At 34.8% G+C, this 25446-nt stretch overlaps 1 protein-coding gene and 1 long non-coding RNA gene across 2 annotated transcripts in view; both read right to left on the bottom strand.

Annotated features, from left to right (window-relative positions):
* Positions 1-19915, bottom strand: part of LOC129058615 (uncharacterized) — a 161041-nt gene extending 141126 nt beyond the window's left edge. Inside the window, exon 1 of the long non-coding RNA XR_010139226.1 lies at positions 19747-19915. This is a non-coding gene — a long non-coding RNA (uncharacterized LOC129058615). The remainder of the gene's footprint in view (positions 1-19746) is intronic.
* Positions 1-25446, bottom strand: part of ZNF385D (zinc finger protein 385D) — a 981405-nt gene that overhangs the window by 929681 nt on the left and 26278 nt on the right. The window lies entirely within an intron of this gene.

Below are 25446 nucleotides of genomic sequence, written 5' to 3'. Positions count from 1 at the left end.
CCACCACGCCTGGCTAATTTTTTGTATTTTTAGTAGAGACGGGGTTTCACTGTGTTAGCCAGGATGGTCTTGATCTCCTGATCTCGTGATCCACTCACCTCGGCCTCCCAAAGTGCTGGGATTACAAGCGTGAGCCACCGCACCTGGCTCAGTCTATATATATTTAATGTAATGACTGATATATTTTATTCCTTTCAACTTGCTTTATTACTTATTTCAAATGCTATTTCCTACTTTTTTCCTTTTTCTTATCATTGCTGGTGTTAACAAGTTACTGTGCATTTCATTCTTTTCCTTGCTAAATAGGCAGATTTATTGTGCTTTTCTATTCTTTGAATCTTCATTCTTTTAATAGCTACACTCCCTTTATTGAGTGTATCAATATTAATTTTTAAGATAATTATTTCTCCTACCTATACAAATGATTTATACCGCTATTATTAATCTCTTCTTTTTCCTACTTCCATTCCTCTCAAAATTTCAATGAGTTCTTTAGAAAACTTCCTGCCTTTACCCAATTATAGCTTTTTTATGGGGTTGTTTAACCAATTTAGGTCTCAGCTGTCACCAAACTCTGATTAGTGATATATACTTTGTATTTTTAGTTTCATTCACACTTTTATGTCATATTTCTAGGCAATATATATTTACTCATATCATACATACAATTACTCACCATTATTTTACTCTCTTCTTCATCTTTTCCTAACATGTAGTACCTGTTGTTTGGCATTTATAGTCTTTCCACAAATATTTTCTTCACAGAGGGACATGGATGATATATTTTAACTCCTTTATATCCTCAAATATATTTTTTTGTTTGCATAGGGAAATATCTTGGCTGGATATAGCAATATTCTATTGTAATATTTTTCCTTCTGAACTCCAGATACTATTTCACTGTCCTCTATCTCCCAGTGCTATAAAGGAGAAACACAATGAGTCTGACTTTTTTTAGGTAACTTGGATTGGGCAGAATTTTATAAGGTTTCCCCCTTAGACATCAAGAATTTTATCAGTCTATCCCAATCTTTTCTTACCAACCCAGCCCTTTTAACCTGACCTATCAGTGATATTTTCAGTTCAGGGATCTTTTAATTTATTATTTAATATTTGTATCTCTCCCATCTGTTCTATTATCTCTCACTGAATATCATTATTTACATAAAATATGCACAGATATATTCTCCAAGTTTCATATAAATATTTTCCCACATGCTATTCCTCTATATGTTTCTACCTTTCATTTGTTCAACCATCCAGTAATGTTTTTGTTTTAAACTCTTCTTCTGAATTACTAAGCTCAGAAATCATGTTTTAAAGTTCTGCATATTTTTTACTTAAGTACTTTTTATCATTTTTAATCAGGTTGTCATCTGCTAACAGCCCTGGCTAAGTGTTATATTTGTTCTGTTCTCTTTCTCATTGCTATGGCACCTTAAATGGATTTTTATTGTTCTGTTTTGCCTCACTGGGATCTGTAGGACTGTAGGTAACCATACTCCTGAAAATGATAGAAAGCAGGCAATCTCAACCCCCACGGAAAGGAAACGTGTAAAAGGTCTCTGCAGAAGAATCCCCTTGGTTGCTAGACTTACTAGGGGAAGGAAGGACTTGGTCTACCTGCATAGCCTCTTGGTGGCTGCCAAGGAGATTTTGCACAAACATTTTTGAGTTAATATCAATCATTTCCACACTCAGGGCCACAAGTTTCAATGGATCAAGCTCTTTCCAGGATCTATCCCTTTCTGACCCACAGACTCCCTGTTGCTGGTATATAGGGATATGCCCATCATTGATAAAACATTTTCCATTATCTCTGATGCTATTAAGGCCCCACAAAGTTCATGATAGTAAGTAAGTAGATGAGACTGGGAATGGAACAGAAAGGGGGAAAGAAGGAAGTGCTAGGTCCTAAGATTCCCTATACACACACATATAAACACAACTTCTGCTAACACTACTAGCTGAATAATGCTGACACATTGAGGTAAATGCTTAAGAATACAAAACCGGGAGAAGAAAAGGAAAGGCTAATGGGGAATTTAGCTAAAGACAGCTAAATTTCTTATTTTCAATGGAAGTAGTACTACACATTGTTTTATTCTTAAAGATAATTTTAAAATAAAAATTATTGAAGCTAAGGTAACACAAAAATTCCACAGAACATCTGTTTCTTAATAATGAGGATAATAGCAGACTAACTTTATTATGTACTTAAAATAAGCCACGCCAAGTGCTAAGTGATGAATATAAATTATCCCCCTACTAACCTATGAAAGGAAATTAATACTATTCATATTTACATGTAACATTCATGAGGCTCAGAAAAGTGAGGAAAATTGCTAAAAGTCACATAACTAATACTTGGTAAAGCTGAAATACCCAAATTTGTCAGGCTTTGCCTTTAACCAATATATACTATCCACAACATGAGCTCAGTTTATTCTAGAAATGAGCCCATGGTCCAATATTAGGATACCCTAATTAAGTGTTTTAACAGGAGAAGGATTACAAGATATCATGAAAGCTCCTAAAATGACATTTGATAAAATTCCATAATTGTGCTAAAAATAATTATAACTTGGCGGGGAAAGGAATAGATGGATATCTTCTTAACACGGTAAGGAACTTCTAGCGAAATTCAAGAATTAACTTGGCAGTGAAATAATTTTGGTGTTCCTAATAGGACACTAATTATCACCAGTAATGTTCAGCACATTATAAGATTGGTAATTAATGTGTAAATGTTTGAATTTAAAAAATGAAATAATCATTATTTGTAACTAGTATTAAGCAGTAGAACAACAACGCACAACATTTAGGAAACAAAATCTACTAGAGCCAGTAAGATATTTCAGCAAGGTCCATTTGTCAAATAAATACAGACAACTCAATCACTCTTCTATATACAAAAATAGTATTTAGAATAGAAGTCCATTTATAGTAGCAACACAAAAGTATAAATAACAGAAATATGCACAACTTAGATGAAGATATAAAAAAATTTACTAATCTAAGGAAGACAATAAAATGAAAAGATATTTCATTATCCTATGAGCATTTTCAGCATGCTAAAGATTTCAGTATGCTCCCCCAAATTATCTGTATATTTGAGGAAAACCCAATCAAAATCTCAACAGTATTTTAAAACAAAATTTGACAAGCTAATTCTAAAATGCACTTGGAAAAGGAAAGATACAGCATTTTGAAAAAAGAAATCCATTACTGCCTTCCCTCACCACAAGTGCTACTCAATACTGCGTCCCCTTTGACCCTCTACCACCAGTAATTACACAGGGAATGAGATTGACAAAGTGGCCTTTTTTGGAGACAGTAAAAACAGTGATTAAAAGAGAGATCCTACTAGAGCAGCCAAACTGTCTGGATTTCAATCTGGGTTCCAACACTTACCATCTGTATGACCTTGAGCAAGACACTTAACCTCTCTGTGTATCTGTTTCTTTGGTGAAATGAGGATAAGAGTTATAATAACAGTACCTACTTTATAAGTTTGCTCTGATAATTAAATAATGAAAATGCAAAGTACTTAGTATAGTGCACGCCACAGAGTGCTATATCTAGTGTAATTATGTATATTACTACAATAAATATGACTACAATATACTACAATAAATTCCGAAGTAAAGAAAGTCCAGGTGTTTTGTCCTTGAGTTTTATTAGATAACTGTTCCACAAAGTTAAGTTTGTGGAATTAAGAATAAACTAGTTTGAAAACTCAAGCTGTAGAACTTTTACATGTGGCTAGTAATATTGGGGAACACTGAATGCTTCTTTGTATTTATTTTAGTGGTGAGAAGGGGCAGGTGGTACAAACCCTGTAATTGATCATTAGTTGTACAGCAATACAGTAAAATTATGTTCTAAATAGACAAATTCTAGAAAACTGTATAATACATTCTTATCTATCAATGTATTTAATCTGTTAAAATTGGGCCATCGGGCAGGCACGGTGACACGTGCCTATAGTCCCAGCACCTTGGGAGGCTGAGGTGGGCCAATCATTTGAGGCCAGGAGTTCAAGACCAGCCTGGGCAACATGGTCAAACTTCTACTAAAATTATAAAAATCATCTGGGCATGGTGATACAAATCTGTAATCCCAGCTACTCAGGAGGCTGAGGCAGGAGAATTGGTTGAACCCAGGGGGCGGATGCCACAGTGAGCCGAGATCACGCCATTGCACTCCAGAGTGGCCAACAGAGCGAGACTCTGTCTCAAAAAAAAAACCAGCCATCTTCCCTTCTCTTTAGGTATCACGAGGGAACAAAAAGAATCACAATTGTTTTTCTCTAAAGGTCTGGGTAGTTTTAACTACAAATGTTCTTAAGAGGTGGCACAGAAGAATTTAGTATATAAAATACAGGGGAAATTTTCTAATGATCATCATTATCCATCTCTTTCCCCAAAGCACCATACCTCATAGCAGGTGTACCATCTTCCCTTTCTCATAAGCAGACCTGACACACTGGCTCTCTTCCCTCCTCCCTGTCTCCAATTCCCAAATGTTTTCTTTTCTTCTCTCTCTTCCATTTTTCCCTTCCAGGAAGTTCCTAACGCATGCAGTTCAATTTTGCCTCTGAATTTGCACTGGAGTCTGTATTTCCATTTATTAAACCAGAGGAAAGGCAATGAATAGAAACACTTCAATTGCTGTACCCGTCTCATATAAAAGAATGTCTCCATTGCGATCAAAGTTGTTGTCTATGTAGATTATGCCAAATTTGGGGGAAGATTTGAATCTGAAAGGTAAGGGAGAAAATTCTTTCCCAAAGCCTGAAAGAAGACTGGGGGCCCAAAATCCCAGGTAGAGAAGAGGGAACACTGTCAAAGAAGCACCTGGGGTGGGAGTGTGAGCCAGGGGTCTAGCCTATCTTCCAGGCATTTTCTGCATGTGGCTTATCTCCTGTTATTTTGCACGCCTTGAGGAAAGTGTTATCACTTTCAGTTATTTTCCATGCACAGGATACCACAGGAGGCAGTCTAAACATTCAGGGCAAGGTAGAACGGGAAAAGAAGGAGCAAGTTTAAAAGGCAGGAAGAAACCTGCCAAGAATGGAGCATCCGTCTCAGGTGGGTGGTCAAAAAATATGACAGGTAACACTTAGATGGATTTGGGTTTTAAAAATAAAAGTGAACATTTCTGTTTTAAAACATTTTAGTGACAAAATCTACCTAAGGGAGTGTATTGACCATAAGTGTACAGCTTGATAATTTTCAGACTAAATACATCTGTGTAAGGAACACCCACATCAAGATACAGAACATTACCAAAGCACCCCAAAGTATTTTCCATTATTTATTCACATTTATGTCTGCATTTATCATAAGGCAGGAAAGCAAGTTGATAAAAGCAGTCAGGGTGCCAGAAAATAGGAAATCACCTCATCTTTAAACTCCCTGGGACATTTGCAAGGTCCAAGGTCTATTGCTTTGGGTCATTAACTCCTCCCTATAAGGGAGAAAAGGACAGGAGATGAAAGTGAAACCCAAATGACTTTGAAATCTATTAAGTGCCTTAAAAAAATGAAAAAGTGCAAGAAATATTGACTAAAATGAATTCTGAAGATTGTCTGAAGGTTTTTTTCTTTTCTTAATATCACCCTACCACCCTTACTAATTTGCAATTACAATTGAGGATGGGCCATAAAAATCCATTCAAAAACTGGTAGTCAGGAACATTAAACCTTACAAGTTGGATTCTGTAAAGAAAGCTTTACCTCCAAAAAGAGTAAAAAGAATATTTTGGGATAATTTCTGTAAAATAAAAAATGTAAATTTTCTAAATTAAATTACAAGTAGAAAAATATCACCATGTGTGAAAGCCTGCCTGTCGGCGTCCTACTCTGAGTTCCATGGGCCTACATTAACCAACCCATCCTGAAGTGGTGGTCCTAAATTTCAGGAAGCATCAACCACTTCCAGAAATTAATGAAAGTTATATCCATCACACTGAAAAATGCTTCTAGCCACATTTCCATGCATCATTTCGGGAAGTCCAAGGATTTCCTGAAGACTAACACAAATCTCCGTGTAGGTCCATCTACCAGGTCATGAAACTCTTCCCTAAATTGTAATCTCTATTGAGTAGGTGGTGCTATGTTTTCTTATTTTGCACTCCCAGTGGAAGATTGCATGCTGCTTGGCAGATGTGAAGAGGGTGATGTGTATTTAAACTGAGCTCTAGGCAAGGAGAAAGGAGCTATATTTCAGTGATGCTGCATAGATGTGATTTATCGACTTTGTCCCTGTGCTTTGTAAATGTTGACCTTGTACAGAAGAGAACATTGCTATTTCTTAAGGCATTTCTCTTCATTTTGTCTGTTTCAACACTTGAGGTGTAACATAACAAAACCTAACAATTTTAATATGAAAACATCTATCATCTGGAAGAAACTGAAGTAACATTAAGTGCCTAATATATGATAAGCACTCTTCTAAATATACACATTATTTTCTATTCCTTTATTTTCTGTTTTTCATTACCTATGTCTTCTACATATGTCTTTTATTTAGGTTTCTTTTTGTCTGATAATTTCTGACTTTTAATCAGATTACTTATTCCATTTACACACAGTGAGACTACTGCTCCATTTGCACTTTTTTTCCTTATTTCATGTTTCATGCTTATTATCCATTTCCTCTCCCCTTTCCACCTCCCCTCACTTCATGGTCCTGCTGCACTAATCTATTTTTCTAGAGTCCTTTTATTCTCCCCTTCTACATTGAAAGCTGTATGTTACATTTTCTTTTGATTTAGGGATTTCTCTTAATTTTACAATTCTGATTATAAAAAATTAACATAATTAAATGATTCAGTATTTCTATACTTCTGATGTTAGTTAGTTTCTATAATTCTGATGTATAAGTATACACTGAACACCTGCATCACCATATTTTATTACTTTTACCTAACTTTACATATTTTAAAATAAAAAAGTGGCTGGGTGCATTGGCTCACGCCTCTAATCCCAGCACTTTGGGAGGCCAAGACTGGCAGATCATAAGATCAAGATATTGAAACCATCCTGGCCAACATGGTGAAACCTCACCTCTACTAAAAATACAAAAATTAGCTGGGCATGGTGGTGTGCACCTGTAGTCCCAGCTACTCGGGAGACTGAGGCAGGAGAATCACTTGAACCTGGGAGGTGGAGGTTGCTGGGAGCCAAGATTGCACCACTGCACTCAAGCCTGGTGACACAGCAAGACTCCATCTCCAAAAAAAAAAAAAAAAAAAAAAAAAGTTAATAAAAAAGAGTTTATTAAAGTTACTCATATCACTTTCTAGGCTCACTGCTATTTCTCATATGCCATGCCTTCCTCTAGTCCACCGTCCTTGCTGATGTACATCCTTCAATAAGCCTCTTAATGGTGATCTACAGATGGTGAGATGTTGTTTATTTGAAATATCTTTTTTCTTATTTTTCCTCTTTCTTGAATAACAGCTTGGTTTGGTACAATATTTTTAGGTATATATTTTTCCTCACCAATTTAAATACATTACTCCATTTTCTGTGATCTCCAGAGGAATCTACTATCAGTTCAAGTGTTGATATTTCACAGGTCACCTATTGGTGCAGACTAGAAGTTTTAAAATTGTTCTCTTTATACCTGAGGTTCTTCAATTTTACTATAAAGCTCCTACGTATAGCTTTACTTACTTTATTTATCCTAAAAATTATGTAACATTTTGATGCTACATATACCTAATCCCATCAATTGTACAAAAATATTTTTTTCAATTGTAGAAAAAAATTTACTAATGGCTCTTTAACTATCTCTTCTCCACCAATCCCTCTGATACTATTTGCTAGAACTTTTGCATAAGAGTAAATATTATATAGATTAACACTGTCCACAAAAATGTAATGCAAGCCACGTGTAATTTTATGTTTTCTTCTGCAGCCACAGGAAAAAGTACAAAGAAACAGGTGATATTAATTTTAGTTATATTTTAACCCAATATAAACACAATGTTACTTTAAACATGTAATTAACATAAAAATTATTGAGATAGCTTTTTTTGAATCAAGTCCTTGAAATATGTTATGTATTTTACACTTACCGCACATCTCAATTCAGACTAGCTACATTTCAAATGTTCACTATTCACTTATGATTAGTAGCTATCATAATAAACAACACAGGTTATAAACCCTAAAACTATCCTCTGTATTGCTTAATGGCTTTTTTTGTACATTAATCCAATTGTCTGTGTGGCAAATTGATCGATTCTCCTTTAAACTGAGCTAACTCTAGTATTTATTTCATCTATTGAGCTTTTCATTTCAATGAGTACATATTTTATTCTCAAATTTTCTCATTGATTCATTTTTACCAGAAGTATTCTTATTTTCTGCCTGCTTTTACACTTTCATATTTAATTTTCAAGAGAAATTATGCCTGTATTTGTCCATTTAAGAATTTTTAAATGTTTATTTTAAATCTTTGTCAGGCTTTTATAAAATCAACTTTATCCAGGGTAAATTCATGTACTAATTGTTGAGGTTTGTCTTTTTTGCTTGTTTCTATTGTCTGTCTTAAAGGTAAAAATTGTTCAAATATTTTGGAATGTAGGTTTGCAGGATCATTTAGGTAGGAGTTGTTTATTCTTGTTGAGTTATTTTTGTTGATGTCTTCACCCTTCATTTCTTCTTTTATAATGTTTTGAGCTTTTTTGTATCCCTGGTATCCTTATTTGAAATTCAAGTCTTATAATGATATTTCAGGGCTCCCCCTCTGCTGTGATATGACAGATCGCCTAACAAAATGCTTCAGTTTCTCTTTAGGAGGTTCTCTTCCCACTTTCCATCTCACCCTGGTTCTCCTAGCCCATGAGCACCTCTTCACTGTGATGCATGTTCCACACAAGCAGGGATTTCTGTGGAATAAGGCCAGGGAGATTTTAGAGGCTTTGAATATTTGTTGAATGAATTATTGAATAAATGGAGAACTCTATCAAAGTCTTGCTTTAGGCAGTGTGCCTGCCTTTACTTTGCACTCTTTGTTCCTGTAACCCTGCAGGTTCCAAAATCTAGGCAACCTCTCTCCAAATTTAGATTAGAAGGTCAGAAACCCTGCAGCACCAGCCCAACTTTTGACTTGGCATGTCTTTCTGGGGTATGGCTATGTTCACCTTATTGTGCTGCTACACATGAATTTTAACTCTTAAAAAATCAAGTATATGTGTGTACATACGTATGTGCATTTATTTATCATTGCTTTGTGTTTGCAGCAGGGAAGATTTATTGAAGTGCAAGTTCTCCATTCTAAATTTACCATAAATTGATTTAAGAACTGACTGTTCATGAGGTATTCCTATGACAAATACTTCAATTCCTTTATTCTAAACATCAGCAATGCTGGCCATTTATTATTTTTTTTAGTTTGCATCATGCTTTATGATAAAAAGGCTTTTCATAGATCATACAGCATAAGTGTCAGTGCTAGAACTGTACACAAAAATTTAGAATACATTACAAGAAGTACCTATCACTTAAAACTTAATTTAAAAACATCTTTATAGTTTCTAAGCAATTAATGTAAATATAGAAACTCTAACAATGGTTATAAACAGTAATGTGAATAAAACAAAAAGAAAACTTTAAATTTATTTACTTTAATAGCTATATATGACCATAACATTAATCAGAACTTAATATTGTTTCATAAAATTATCTAATGCATACTCGTAAAACAACACATTTTTCATTAACGCCCATGCTGTTATAATTATAGTACAAAAATTTAGACATGTATCTCCAAAACAGAATAGAAGATGGCCTAAGCAATTCAGAACTTCGGTAGAAGGAATAAACTTTGCGCAGGGTGTTTTCAGTTAGAACTAAGGACGAAATTTGTATCAGCTATAGACTACCAAAATATGTTGCCCAATATATTTGCTAGGAATTTCTTGAGAATCACTATTGATTCACCCAAGTTTGTTTTCAAACTTTTACTAATAAGGAAACATCTTTAATATAGTGACATAATAATTGAATTTGCAATAATCAGATTCAAAACTGACATCATTTGAGTTTAGGTAATTTCTATAGTAACTCAAAAAATATATATGTGGATTCCTGGCACAGGCACTTGATTTAAAATTTGTGGTCTTGCTTTCCTAAATATCACTTATTAGATTTTTACTTGAAACTTAATAGTTCAAAATGTTTTTAACCTGCAGAAAATATAGAAGAATAGTTCAATGAATACCCATGATACCTTCATCAAGTTGAACCAGTTGTTAACATTTTACTAGTCATCAAGCTAATATTCCTATTCACTACTTCTATCCACTATTAAGAGGAGGCCTATCAAGACCTGGTTGTTTTATGCAGGATATGTTTACTGTTTTTGCCCAGCTCCTCCACACCTGCCTCTATGATATAAGTTCACTCAACGGCTAAACAAATTCCATTGCAGAACTAGAACTACAGTAGCAGGTTTATTTGTAAATCTAGTGTGTCAGTTTCCAGTAACCAACAGGTTTTCACCTAGACGGCCTCAAAGCGGGCTCTTTTTCTGCACATAGAGAATATTAGCCTGAAGATTCAATGAAGAAATTATTTATGAAAATTATTTGTACAGAAATAAAATATTTTAAGGACTATTTGGTATTGTGAAAGGAAGAAGGCATGGTGGTTATGAATTATGAGTAGAAAGTAATCAGGCTTTAATATAAACAGGTTTGTATTAAAAGACAATAGGATGAAGCTTAATAAAACAAGAGTTAAGAAGAATGGATAGCAAGGAAACAAAAAATTTGGTATATATCCAAAGGACCATAAATCATGCTGCTATAAAGACACATGCACACGTATGTTTATTGCAGCACTATTCACAATAGCAAAGACTTGGAACCAACACAAATGTCCAACAATGATAGATTGGATTAAGAAAATGTGGCACACATACACCATGGAATACTATGCAGCCATAAAAAAGGATGAGTTCATGTCCTTTGTAGAGACATGGATGAAATTGGAAATCATCATTCTCAGTAAACTATCGCAAGGACAAAAAACCAAACACCGCATATTCTCACTCACAGGTGGGAATTGAACAATGAGAACACATGGACACAGGAAGGGGAACATCACACTCTGGGGACTGTTGTGGGGTGGGGGGAGGGGGGAGGGATAGCTTTAGGAGATATACCTAATGCTAAATGACGAGTTAATGGGTGCAGCACACCAGCATGGCACATGTATACATATGTAACTAACCTGCACATTGTACACATATACCCTAAAACTTAAAGTATAATAATATTTAAAAAATTCGATAAGAGAATTAAAAAGTGAATTAATTGGAAATAAATAAAAGCTTAATTTATTTTGCAGATTATGAATTTAAATTATATGGAAAGCTAAGATGAGAATTTGAATCAGCATGTGGAAGCAAGTGGTTATACAATGAAAACAATGAGAAAAACCATTATCCTGTGAAAGAATAAGCATGGAATTCAGACTAATAATTGCTATGTTTCTGGAAATAAACCAGCCTATGAGAGGGATAGTCAAAGATATACTGTTAAATGTAGTAGTTATTATATTTATCAACACGTATAGCATTTATATTACTTTTCCTTTTTTTTTTTTTCCTGGTGTTTTAACTTTCCTTCTGGTAACATTTCCCATCATTCTGGAGAACTTTGATCAGTTCTTTTAGAGAAGGCCTGCTGGAAACAGGTTCTCATACATTTTCTTCATCAGAGAATGTCTTTATTTTACCTTAAGTCCTGAATATTATTTTTGTTGGACATGGAATTCTAGCTTGGCAGTCCCTTCCTTTACAACATTTAAAAAATATTTTGCCATTTCATTCTGGCCTCCTTGATTTCTGATCAGACATCTTCTGTAATTCAAATCATTGACCCTTTATAAGTTTTTCTCAGGCTGCTTTCCATATTTTTCTTAGCCACTGACTTTCAGGAGTGTGTTTTTATTTCTTTGGTTTTATTTTTAGTCTTTATCCAGATGTTTAAATACACAGGTTTATTCACCAAATTTAGGGAGTTTTCCATCATTATTTCTTCACACATATATTTCACTGTACTCTTTTTCTTCTGTGACTTTATAACATAAATGTTAAACTGACTTTTTGGTATGGTCCCATAAGGCTGTAATGCTTTGTTCATCTTTTTTCTGTCCTTTTTTCTCTGTGTTATTTGGATCGTATAATTCCTATTAATTGGTCTTCAATTTCACTGAACTTCTGTTGTCATCTTTACTTTGACATTTAGCCCATCCAGAGAGTTTTCATTTATTTTTTCAGCTCTAAAATCTCCCATTTTGTTCTTCTTTATATATATTCTATTTCTTTCCAGGGACTTTCTATATTTTCATTCATTTCAGAACTTCCACCTTCCTCATTGGAGAATTTTTATAATAGCTGCCACTGCTGCACTGAAAGGAGACTATTTTTGCACTCCTCCACCATAGACTAGATGATTTCTCCCTCTGAGTTGGTGCAGACACCAAGCTTTCAGGTGACCTTGGGTGGAAGCTGGTGGATACCAGAGAGAGAAATAGGTAAATTCACTGCCAATCAGGTGGTACTATATAATCTGGTCTTATTCCCAAATGTATTTATTGCTATTTACTTTTCAAAGTCCTCAGATACTTGTTCCATACATTCTCTTCAGAATGTTTTATGTATTTTGTAGTTACACTCAGTGGGAGAAACAGTGTAAACTGTGCTTATTTCATCTTACCTAGACTAGAAACTAGACACATCCTTTCGCTTTTAAATTTTATGCATTCACATATTAAATGCATGCCTCTTATAAGTCTATGACAATCTTTATTTACTGTAGTTCTCTTAGATTTACTGTTATCCACTGATATATTTAGGCTTAAAGCAATTATCTTAATTACTTGAGTTCTATTTGTTATCTGTGTTACTTTTTCTCACCTTTTTTGAATTGCTTCTTTTTAATAATCCATTTTTCACTTTTATTAGCTCTATAGTTCTATGTTCTTTTATTATGTATTTAGTGACTATTACACAAATTAGATAGTATTGACTTAAAGCCTAAGAATGAAAGGGCTTTCTAATATGTTAGTTCCATTTACCCTTTCCAAATTATATTTTTAAATTCTGTGATATTTTAAATCCTAAAATTTTATAGATTTAATTAAATGTACCCACATTTTTACCATTGCTGCTCATACATCTCTGGGCTTCTTTCTAGTATCATTATACTTCTGACTGAAATGTGCGTGTTCTGTTGATGAATTCTCTCAACTTGTTTGTCTGAAAAAGTTATCATCTAACCATAATAGTTGAATAATATTTTCTTAGGTCTAGAATTCTATTTTACGTCAAGATTTTGAAGACATAATTCCATTGTTTCAGATTTCATTGTTTTTGTTGAGAAGTGGACATTTTACTCTACTTTTGTGATTTTTTTTCTTCATATTCAGTTTTTAGCAGCTTTACCATAATGTGCATCCATGAATGAGCTTTTCTTCATAATTTCTGATTAGTGTTTATAGGACTACTTGAATCTGTAGATCAATGTATCAGAAATAAATGGAACAAATTTCCTGCTTATTTCTTCAAATATTACTTCTTGGATTTCTCATACATTTTATTTTCTTCATGATACTTTTCAATACCAATCATTTGTTTCATAATGAGAATATTCCTTGTTTAAAAAATCATTATGTTAATTCAACAAATATTAAGTAGCATTCTACGAGCCAAGTATAGTGCCAGGCACTGGAAAGATCAGAAATAAATAGAACAAATTTCCTGGTTTCATACAGTATTATATTTTATATTGAATATAAAGTATGATCATAATATACGAGAAGGAGAAAAGCAGCCCTTCTCTGTGAGTTAGGCCTTGGTGCTGTTATAAGTCGGGCTGGCACTCACAGATAGTTCTTGGCCTTCTGCTGAACATAAACAATTTAAACATCACATTAGGTCACTCCACGATCATGATGGTTTCAAACAAAAATAAGATCATTCTGTAATGTCTGAACATAGACAAGTCATGAACATTGTGAGTGTACAAAAACATTTCACTATCCTTGCTCACATGTGTGAGTGCTGCTTTTTTATTAAAGCATTAGACGTGGTCTAATCTTTTTTCCTTCTAGATAGTTCAGATAATCATAGAATTATGTCTGATTCCTGACATCATTCAATCTAAAGCCTCACTTCTTTAAACTCTCCTCCAAATCTTTTAACAAAAGCCTAAATCCTATAATCAATCCTGTTGAATACCCTCTTACAGAAATGCACAACAGTTTTCCATGTTATATGTTCTCCCTCACTGCAACAGGTAATAAATTCAACTTGTTCAACTACAGATGTGTTCCTGATGGTCTTTGCCTGAAGAGCATTGACATATATGTTTATGTGTGTTGAAGTAAAACCACCAGAAAATTAACCAAAAGGTTTTAAGGAACAACTTTCTTCTATCTTTACTTTCCATATTTCTATTATACACATACTTCTTTACCAACAAAAATTAATTTTAAAATATTAATTTGTAAACCTTTATTAGGTAGTCTATATGTGACAGCATTTGTATTGTCTTCCAAAATAAGAACACTAAGTACATCTGGGTGTTTAGTATAAAGTATAGCTTTAGGAGAATTTATATTTTTATTTTGGGACTTTGTGTTTTCTGAATTTTCAAAATGTACGTGTACTCAATATTCAGAGTCCACTAAAACAATTCAATTCTATTCAAAAACTAGCGCTGATGACACAGATTAAACATACTAAATTACTGATCTAGATTAAGTAATCTGAAATATTGTGATTAATCCTTACCTCCAGAGAAACCCAGTTTGTTTTATTATTGGATAAGGCTCACATGGTAAAACTTTTAACTTGAAGTGGAAAGATATAATAAAGAATAAAATAAATTCCAGAACTTTTAAACAAAGACGTATTCCATTATAATATAATGTTAAGCTCTAAGTAAAATATTTAAAGTAGAGCTGTTCTTTTAGGGTGATGCCTGAAATAGTATTGAAAGTTGTACAATACCAAAACTTAATTCTTTTTTTATTTGTTCAAACTAAAAAACTATTCAACTGTATCAGAAATAGTTTTATGGAACTGATTTATTCAACAGTAACTCTAAATTAGCTTTTGCTTTCTGATCTTTTACCTTAATTACAGCAGCCTATTTTTATATTCTATGTGAGTTTTGCTAAAGAAGTCCAAGTTATTATTTTCAAAAGTTAAGCTGGTGACCTACAGAGGAAATTATGTATTTTTATCTTGTCACATATGACAGCTATTTTCCACAGCATATTATCAAGTACTTCACTACACATCAAATTTCCATGTTTATAACTGGTAAAATTAAATATCAAACTAAACCAAACTTGCTTCTGTATCATTTCTATTATAAAAAATATTTTATTATAGCACTTCTAAAATTAGTGGCATATTTTATACCAAATTTTTGCGTAAAGTGGGTTAGTCATCTTAAAACAATAAGCTTTAATATGTAGGACCAGAGTGTTTACGGAAAATGCCACCTGTGCTTTAAATGTTTCATTACAGACATAATGGTAATGAATGACATCCTTGAAACCACTGTGCAAACAGTGATTTTTCCAAAAAAAAAAAAAAAAAAACAAACAAAAAAACAACAACAAAAAAAACCCTTACTGTTAGTGGGGAGAGAATATTTTATGCTCCCTTAGTGAACACCTCTAGTAGCTTTCTTTACATAAAATTATTCAAATAAAGTCATAAAAACCCATTCATTTACCTGCTATCAAAGAGTAGAAAGTCATTACAAATTATATATTTAGTAACACTTTATAAGTCATTTCAATGATGTTTTATGAATTACTTCAACATTTAGAAGTAAAGTTTAACTTTTTCCATGAGATTTTTTTCTAATGTGCTATGCTCATTATAAGAATGGATAGCTCCACATTTCATCAAAACAAATGCAGTTAAGATACTTGGCTGGATGTGGCGTCTCACGTCTGTAATCCCAGGATTTTGAAAGGCTGAGGGGGGCGCAGATCACTTGAGGCCAGGAGTTCAAGACCAGCCTTGCCAACATGGTGAAACCCTGTCTCTACCAAAAATACAAACTTTAGCCTGGCGTGGTGGCGCACACCTATAATCCCAGCTACTCAGGAGGCAGAGGAAGGAAAATCACTTGAACCTGGGAAGCGGAGGTTGCAGTGACCCAAGATTGTGCCACTGCACTCCAGCCTGGGCAACAGAGTGAGACTCCTTTTCAAAAAAATAAAAATAAAATACAGTTAAAATACTCATTTGGTACACTTGGTATTAGAACTCACCAAAAATGCCCAATTTGCTTAATAGTCACAGAAAAGTAGATAGACTTGACATAGAGTTTAGAAATGTTTGCCTGATACTAATGGAAACCAAACAGCAGAAATAATTAAAAGCTTCAATATTCTCTACCTCCTTTTTTGCTTTTATTTTCATATTTGTATGTTTTCATAGAATTTCAAAAGGGCAGGAAAACAATGGAACCATGTTAGTTATACCTGTAAGGTGAGAGGACAGAACAGGAGCTATCACTGTTTTGTTTCCCATACAGTTTTCATGACTGGAAGGTGGTCACGGACTGAACTCATGGATAGTAAAGAGAGTGGTGGACCCTTTGACTTTTCGACAAACACCTTGTGGTACACCAAGCTGACTGAAGACAGAAAGGACAAATCCTACATAGGAGGTTTATGTGGCTCCAGCACAGAATTAAAATTTTTTCTCATCCATATGTCATTTGTCTTACAGCTCATAATATATGTTGAAAACACAGTAACATCTCAATTACTAAAATTTGGTTGAAATATTTTTCTAATAAGTTGAGAAACATGAAAAGAAAGTAGGAGAAAGGTGACTATTAATAGTAAAGAGACCTGCAATAGATCTCTTTTAAAGTAATTATCTCAATGTTTTCCTTATACTTCGGTGCAGGCTTAGTTTTATGTACAGTATAAAACTCGATTAAAGCAAGTAATATGTTGACAACTCTATTTTCTGACAAAGATTTTGGTGAGTATATGATTTCCATATGATCTTTTTAGTTTAATAATTCAAAGAAACACATAAGAGAGAGAAAATATGTTACTTTTGATAACACAGAATTCCATAACAGTTTAGTAATTGAAGACCTATGTAGATGTAGATTGCCCTTTTTTTGGAAAAAGAGGTGAGTAAAGTCAGATTTTTATAATAAACACAACATTACAGAAATATCAATATACAGTGGATAGAAATTGATGTTGGCTCGGAAATAAGTTTAACATAAATAGCTCTAGATACGTCTTATCTTTTTTATTAATACTTTGAGAGTTGCTTTCACAGTACAGAATGTAACAAGATTTTTAGTTTTGATATTTATTATAAATAAAAAAAGTAAAGATAATGTGCAGCAAAACATATTCATCTCACTTTTTTTTTTTTTTTTTTTTTTTGAGGTGGAGTCTTGCTCTGTCACCCAGGCTGGAGTACAGTGGCGTGATCTTGGCTCACTGCAGCCTCCACCTCCTGGGTTCCAGCAATTCTCCTGCCTCAGCCTCCTGGGTATCTGGGATTACAGGCATGTGCCACCACACCTAGCTAATTTTTGTATTTTTAGTAGAGATGGGGTTTCACCATATTGGCCAGGCTGGTCTCGAACTCCTGACCTCAGGTGATCCACCTGCCTTGGCCTCCCAAAGTGCTAGGATTACAGGTGTGAGCCACCATGCCTGGCCTCATCTCACTTTTTAAAAAAGAAAACATTGATATTAAAATATAGATAGATAGATAGATGGATAGGCACATTATAAATGTGTGTGCATACACACACGTACATGCACAGTTTATATGCATATGTTTTAAAGCATGTGCTCCTGTATGCTGCCTTGCTTATAAACTACTTCTCCCTGCTAGTTTTGTCACAACTTAGAAAATTTAGTTTTAGCTGAAGTTCAATAACTAAATAATATAAAAGCTTGCCACCACGAAACAATGAAAGAAATTGAAGTTGCCCAAGTGCGTAAGTAAATATTTGAAAACTATTCACGTTTATATTAACATAGCTAATATCATTTTCTCACCTTCTTTGTGAACAAGGAAGGCCTGGTATTTTCAGTTCAACTAATAGTTATCAAATACTTACTATGTGCCATATACCATGCTAGGTGCTGAATATCTAAAAATTAATTAACCACATCTCTACCATCAAAGGGTTCTTACAGATAAAAGACTTGCAATAAAGTACATATGCAGTACAGAAATTTGAGCTGAAAATCCTCAACAGCTCCAATAAATGTTACGTATTAACATGTCACTTTTCTATTAACCTTTTCCATTTGATGCTCAGAAATAAAGTAGTACCTCTTCCTTGAAAAGAAAGGTGATTATCCTTGCTACTATTATACAGTCCATTTTAGTTTCCCAAATTTCTGAAATTAATGCTCACCTGCTTTATGTGCTCACTCCTTAAAAATCAGTACACTGGTTTCTGCCCTCACTGTCTTGAAACATCACTAAAAATGTCACTAATCACCTCTTAAATGCCAAGTCTACTGGTAGTTTCTGCAGCCAGCTTTTGATACTGATTGACATCTGCTTTAAAAAACTCTTTCCTCTGAATCCCTGGTCCTCTGACCTTACTCAGTTTCTCCACCTAACTCTCTGAACCCTTCTCTGCACCATTTGTTGTTTTCTCTTCCATGTCCCACTTTCTGTGACCGTTTGTCTAAATCTGCCCATCAGTCATGTACTCATACTCATTCCCCTCTTTGCTTCATACAACTCAGACATTTTCATAGATTCAATTAAAAATTTCATTAAAGAAATTAAAATACATTAAGTATTATCCATGAATGAAAATAGAATATGACCTGCTTGGGGACAAATTAAGAACTTTGGTTATCTCAAGGTTATTACTAAGAAAGATGAATTTCAAATTAAATATAAATTATAACCATGCCTGTTAAATTGCCACTTTGAAATAAATGTTTGAGCTATGTTAGACCACAAAGAACAGGTCTGGGTTCTAAAATAGACATAAATAAAGATTTGAGTCCAGTTAAAACTTACGGCCACTTTGTTCACTAATCAAACAAAAAATAAGAAGTGATGTGGGCGTGGTGGCTCACACCTGTAATCTCAGCACTTTCTGAGGCCAAGGCAGATGGATCACCTGAGGTCAGGAGTTTGAGACCAGCCTGGTCGACATGGTGAAACCCCGTCTCTACTAAAAATACAAAAATTATCTGGGTGATGTGGTGCATGCCTGTAAACCTAGCTACTTGGGAAGCCGAGGCAGGAGAATCACTTGAACCTTGGACATGGAGGTTGCAGTGAGTTCAGATTGTGCCACTGCACTACAGCCTGGGCAACAGAGTGAGACTCTGTCTCCAAAATAATAATAATAAGATGTGAATAGGAAATAAGAGATACAAGAGATACAAATACAAGTACATGATAGGACCCACCTTCCTAGCGTCTCCTTACATCCACATGAATGTACTACCAGCATAAGTAATTAACTGCACCCACATATAAAGGATAACGAACCCACAATCACAGGCTCAATGCCTTTTATGCCAGTAAGCCAGGGGAGGAGCCATGTCAGCTTCAATTTCTATTGATTATCACTTAAGGGAATTCTTTGCTGTGCTACCAGGACATCTTTCCTTTGTATATTCTATCTCTTCCCATATTATCAGGTCAATGGCGGTCCAGGTCATGGTCTACTTACCACATAGGATAACTTCATCACCATTAAGGTGACAAGCAACGTCTTTCAAAACAGAGTTATGTTGGCTAGGGACTTAGAACAAGAATCAAGAAAATCTGGTTTCTTATTCTAGTTCTGGAAACATCAAAGATTTCAAGAAAGTTTATTTTCCTTGTACTTCTGCTTTCTCAATACCTACAAAAAACAAGTAGATTATATTATTACCAATCTCTCTTCAAACTCTTAACGTATTATAATAATACTTATATCTGCATCAGCAGGACACAAATTAGAGTCCACAGGCTAAATGTGCCTGCCACCTGCTTTTGTAAATAAACTTGTTTTGGGACACAATCACACCCATCTATGACATGTAGCTTATGGCTGATTTTGCTACAAGGACTAAGTTGAGAAGTTGTGACAGAGATCATAGGGCCCAGAATGCCTAAAATACTTCCTTTCTGGACCTTTATTTTAAAAAGTTCACTGACCAACAACCTACAAACCTTCTTCACCATATATTCCCTTCTGACATCTCTAGAGGTCAGTCTCATATCTTCAACTAATTTTTTTAAGCACCATTTGGGATGAACCAAAAAATATTATCCACGATCTGAATGGCAAAGGGATATTCCTTTATTCTTCCTCCATTACTATTCACTATAAAATGTAAATGCCAGAAAAGTTAACATCAAACAGAGTTGATAGTCATATCTTTTGGAGGCTGTAAAATGTAGGGATTAGGAGCATCAAACTCATAACTGCCTATGGAATCAAATGGAATGAAATTTTAACTCTGAGCTCTTCTACTTATCATTCAACATCTCCTAAGCTATTAATGCATTATAATCCTTAAAACAATACTATTGCTTGTAAAGAACTTGTATTAATGCCAGGCACATAGTAGGTGCTCAATAAATTTGAGCTATTACTGTTAATTATGGTAATATCCCTGGCTTTCAGAAAAGTGCCAAGTACATAGTAAATACTGAAAACTGTTTAATGAATTAAAAGACTGAACGAATTACTATCAGTGATAATTTCATTTTACCAGTTACTCGGGCTAAAACCTCAGTCCTACCTTTAGTTTTAATATCTCCTGTAGACTTACAATCAAGTTCTGCTAATTATTTACTTGTAAACTCTATGAATCTGACCATCCAGACTTTTCTCCCTGGATCTAGAATTGTCTCCTTTTTCATCTACCTGAACAACTTACTTAGAAACTCATATATATCCCATAATCTCCACAATACTTTATGACAGAACTCTATGACAATTACCCAAAGAACAGATCTCTGCAGAAGGTTAGGGTTTTAACCTACAAGCAACAGACAGTTACTGGAGCTTTTTAAGCAAGAAAAGGAAAACAGAAGCAGTGCTGAACTATTGATTCTTACGTACTCTCCAGGGTGATTTTCCATGAATTGCTAGAATACCAACAAGCAAAGAACATAGAAAATAATACCTCAGCCCTTGCAGAAATGTCTCCAATGGATTATAATTAAGTCATGTGCCCAAAGTCTTTTTGGAAAGAACTTCTCCAAGAGACCTCAATCTCAAAAGCCTCCTGACTATTCCAAACCACAATTGAAGATACCTAATAATCTAAAGCTTCTGTGTCCAGTGGTAGCCTCTAGCTTCAGGTAGCTATTGAGCATTTGAAACATGACCAGTCCAAACTGAGATGTGCTGTTAAGAACAAATACACACCTGATTTCAAAGACTTAGAAAAATTATCAAATATCTCATTAATATTGTTTTATATTGGTTATACATTTAAATGATACATATTTGGAGATATTTGGTTAAATTATTTACATTTTCCTGCCTCTTTTTACTTTTTAAAGTGTAGTTACTAGACATGTTAAAATGTATATAGATTGTATTGTATTTGTATTTGACAGCATTGACGTAAAAGTGCTAGTTCAAGACCCATCATTAAAACCATTAGTATCTTTGAAATCACTCACTAAACAAAACAAAACAACCCAGCAATGATTTTGAAAGATCTACGTTTCCATTTCAGGGAATTTTCTACTGTGGAAGCCAAAGGTGTCCACACATACTTCCTCTTTATTTCCAGGACCAAGAGTTGAACAAGTGACTTCAGTTCAGCCAGTCAGAGACCCCTACTGAGGACTTTGGAACTGGAGGGATACACAGGAACAACTAGGCAACAACTAATTCCCCTGGTGGGAGTAGCAGCACTTGTCCAGTGGCAGCAGTGTCTGTGGCAGCAGCAAGAGAGAATCCTACTGACTGTCCCTGTGGTTTGGCCTTGGCCGTGTTCCTTGATCTTCTGACATCTTCAGTTCCTGCCCATTTCTTCACCTCACTCCCTACTAATCTCATTGACCCTATAAGCTACCCAATATTCTTCTAATAAATTTCCATCCTGATTAAGCCTACTAAAGTCAGTTTTTAATGCTTGCATCTGAGAACATTAAATAATAGACCTAGAATATTTTAGTATTTTTTCTTTTTATCAGAAAACAAGATCACATTCAGTGCCCCTTGTACAGTACAGTCATTCTCACACTTGAATGTAAATCTAAATTACCTGGAATGCTTATTAATTCCCCGACTACTGGGCTGTACCCCCAGCATATTTACATTTTACCACATCCACTAAAAAAAAAAAAAAAATGAACAACTGAAAAGACTACTTTGACTTCTCTTTTATTGTCTACTTTCCACCCATTATTTAAGATCCAGCTCAACCCTCTTCCTTCATGATGCCTTCCCAAAAGATAGGGATCCCTCTTTGCAGTGAACTAATCGCATATATTGTATATCAGTCCTGTGAAAATTAATGACAAACTGTTCCATTTGGCCTCTTGTGTTTTGTAGAATTTTTATAGGCACATGGGTGGGGTGGGGTGTGTGTGTATGTGTGTGTGTGTGTGTTAAATTACATGACCAGGAAGTATCATAATCCAGTAGAAAAGAAAGGTTTTGGAGTCAGACTGGATAAAATTTCATCTCTACTCACTACTGACTGCAGGATTACTAATTCCTCTGAGCTTCAGTCCCCTCATCTTAAAAGCAAGGATAATATTACCTTTGCTTTAAATAGGTATTTTGTTGTTGCTGTTGTTTTAGTTTTGAGACAGGGTCTCCTCACTCTGTCACCTAAGCTAGAGTGCAGTGATGTGATCATAGCTCACAGCAGCCTTGACCTCCTGGGCTCAAGGGATTCTTCTGCCTCAGCCTCCTGAGTATCTAGGACTACAGTTGCATACCACCATGTCTGCCTCATTTTGGGGTTGTCTTTTTTTGTTTTTCTGTTTTGTTTTGTTTGTATTTTTTGTAGAGAAGGGGTTTTACCATGTTGCTCAGGCTTGTCTCAAACTCCTGGGCTCTAGTGATCTGCCTGCCTCTGCCTCCCAAAGTGCTAGGACTACAGGCATGAGCCACTGCACCAAGCTAGTATTTTCTTTCAACAGTAACATTTTAGACTTTTTGTTTGTAAAGATTAAGTATATTTAATGAAGATAAATCCTTAATACACCTGTGGTACAAAACAGGGGATGAGTAAATGCTGGTTCTATTTCCCCTTGTTCCCTTTTGTAGGTCTATGATTTGATTCACCAACTGAACTATTTAAACTTTAGTTTGCATGACAGTGACCTGGGAAGATTTTGAAGAATGTGGTTGCTCAGCCCTATCCGAGTGAGAATCTTGGGCCCAAAATTTCTACTTTCTCATGCTTCCTATATGATTCAGTCATGGGTGATTCAGGGAACCTTATTTTGAGAAACTCTACAAAGCAGGTGTAATAATTGTTTATGATCATCACGGGTCCTCGTATACATTTCTTACACATTGCTATTCAACAGGTGCTATGTGATACAGTATTAACTATAATAATAATAATCAATGCAAACCATATTAATAATTTTAATATTATTGTTTTTGTTATAGTCTGCCTTTATGGTAGTTCTCTACTAACTCAATTACTTCACTGTCCAGGTAACTCTACTAGTATACCATACCAGATACAGAGCAAAAGGTTTCCAACTCTTCAGTCTGTCTTACCATAGTCAATATCTTTGTTTGAGACTTCAAAAATAAATGAACCCTACATTTTCAATGACTAAAAGCTGTGTAATTACTCATCTCTCTAAACATAAAGTAAAATCCTGATTTCTAAAACACAAAAACTTCACATTCCTTTATTAAGCAAATACCTTAGATTATTTCTTTTGACAGTAAATGACAACAATATCCCAAGCACCATTTGAGGCAATGGAGATACACAAGACAGGCACATCCCCTGCTATCACGGAGTTTTCACTTTGGGGAAGGTCAAACAATAACAGAGTAAATAGATGCTTAATATAACTTATGTACAGAGAAAATAAAGCAGCTAGGTACAGAATAGCGGCTGTGTAATGAGTGCTGAGCTGTGAAACCCAGATGCCCCCCTTCAGAACTACATGACTTCATCTTCCAGCTTCTAGAAGTGCTACTGGCTGATACATCCAATTATTTCACTCAGGGGAAGACAGTCCCCTAGTCCAAGATCATGTCCCTTTCCCAGGGTCTCTCAGATCTTGCAGTCTGCATACAATGACTGGTCAACATGAAGGTATAAAGTCTGCACTCTTGCCCAAGTCGGGGCATCTTTGAGGGGCTATTCCAGTTCTAGAGCTCCCATGGCTTCGCTGAAAGCTGACTGCATCACTGTTCGGCTTCTCCCTTGTCCTGATCCTGCTTTCTTCCCTTCTATACATGTTGATCACAAAAAGAACTCCTTGCATACTCATCTCCTCATGGGGTGTGCTTTTCCTGGAACCCAACTGCAATGAGCTGGAAATGGAAATTGAATGCCTGCTTTACTCTCTTGGCACTCCCTGACATACATGAATTTATTTTCATATTTCCCACTCCTGTTAGCCTTTATACCTACAGAATGACTTAATTTATAAGCCAGGCTCCATAAATTCCTGTCTACCACTTTCTTTAGCTCAAAGGAATAGATGTTTTTCCTCAAAGAAATATTCATTTCTTTTTCTAAAAATAATCATCATTCTCAGTAAACTATCGCAAGAGCAAAAAACCAAACACCGCATATTCTCACTCATAGGTGGGAATTGAACAATGAGAACACATGGACACAGGAAGGGGAACATCACACTCTGGGGACTGTTGTGGGGTGGGGGGAGGAGGGAAGGGGGAGGGATAGCATTAGGAGATATACCTAATGCTAAATGACGAGTTAATGGGTGCAGCACACCAGCATGGCACATGTATACATATGTAACTAACCTGCACATTGTGCACATGTACCCTAAAACTTAAAGTATAATAATAATAAAATAAATTTAAAAAAGAAATCAGAAATTAGCATTTACTAAAACTTTAAATATTAAGCACAGTTATCTCATAACTATTTAACTGACATTAAAAAGACATGTTTTTATCTATGAAAATGCCTATAATTTGGTATCGAATGGGGACATTAAAATATAATTGCTAAAAAATAAAAAAAATACAAATAATGACATGTCTGTTGGGGAAAAAAGGCAATCTGGATTTTTTGAAGCACTGTAGTGGGATATCTTCCTTCACTCTATTCTGAAATGTTTTAATAACAATCATAGCAAGTTAAATTTATAAAGCATTTGCCGTGCATTCAATATTATGTGAAGTGCTTTTATATTCACTATTTCATTTTATCCCAAGAAAAACTTATGAGTTTACAAATTATTATCC

The sequence above is a fragment of the Pongo abelii genome, chromosome 2, assembly GCF_028885655.2.
Source record: "Pongo abelii isolate AG06213 chromosome 2, NHGRI_mPonAbe1-v2.0_pri, whole genome shotgun sequence".
In the NCBI taxonomy this organism is placed as follows: domain Eukaryota; kingdom Metazoa; phylum Chordata; class Mammalia; order Primates; family Hominidae; genus Pongo; species Pongo abelii.
Note: the sequence above shows the minus strand (reverse complement) of the source record. Positions and strands in the feature narration are given on the sequence as shown.